The sequence below is a fragment of the Nothoprocta perdicaria genome, unplaced genomic scaffold (assembly GCF_003342845.1).
Source record: "Nothoprocta perdicaria isolate Ctin4 unplaced genomic scaffold, notPer1 scaffold_139, whole genome shotgun sequence".
NCBI lineage: Eukaryota > Metazoa > Chordata > Aves > Tinamiformes > Tinamidae > Nothoprocta > Nothoprocta perdicaria.
The window spans coordinates 1,228,314-1,229,212 of NW_020454527.1; the positions used below are offsets into that span (position 1 = coordinate 1,228,314).

Below are 899 nucleotides of genomic sequence, written 5' to 3' on the forward strand. Positions count from 1 at the left end.
TTTTTTTTTTTTTTTTTCACCTCCTCGGAAGTTTTTTAAGTTCTGATTCTTATTTGTTAACTGTGCACTGAAACATGAGCCTGTATGTACTTCGTTAACTGTGCACTGAAGGATGAGTCTGTATGCACTGATCTTGAAAGTAATTATGCACATGCTAAATTTTATGTGCTGTAAGTGTTCGGTGCCATGAACCCTTGTGCATATAGAATTAAGTGGGTATGTAAGTTTATTTCTAAAGGAAACGATCGTCCCTGAGACAATGATGCACWAGAGCTGTCTCTGGCCATGTATTCTTCAACAGAATTCTAGTCACTCCATGCTCCAGCAGGGTCTCATCAAGTGCAGTCACCCTCTAAACTGTGCGGATCTGCTGGCGTGAAACTCAGTGCAAACTTACAGCCTGAGCAAGGCCTTCAGAAGTGGAACGTTTCTGTCTGTCCCTCGAACTTCATCAGAAARGATAACTTCAGATTTGAAATGAAAGTCTGAAGGCTTGGCAGATCCTGAGACATGTGCCAGGGAAGAGCACAGTTTGCAACTTTCTGCTTTTGTGAGCCCGATTTGTATTTGGGAGCCCAGTTCCTGCCAGAAGGGAGAATCACCAAAGGGAAGTGTRTGATGCTCTGTATCACAAAAATTTATTCTACATGCGTGATAGGAATGTGAATTAAAATGCATCTTCTCCCCAGCAGATCTTAAGTAATAGGAACACGCATTATAAAGAAGACATGAGAAGAAAGAGAAAAAAAAATCAAGCAAAGTTTCTCTGAAATAWTTTGAATGAAGAAATAAGCTATGTTCTTCCCACTGATTAAGCAACATTTCAGAGTCTTTACTGGAGGGACACGATGAAACAGTGTGAGGCAGGGGGGAAACAAGATCATAGAATCGTAGAATGC

At 40.8% G+C, this 899-nt stretch overlaps 1 protein-coding gene across 1 annotated transcript in view; it reads left to right on the top strand.

The window, feature by feature from the left end:
• The window catches only part of LOC112942979 (potassium channel subfamily K member 17-like), a 30,031-nt gene that overhangs the window by 13,991 nt on the left and 15,141 nt on the right, over nt 1–899 (top strand). The gene's annotated exons all lie outside the window — the stretch shown is intronic.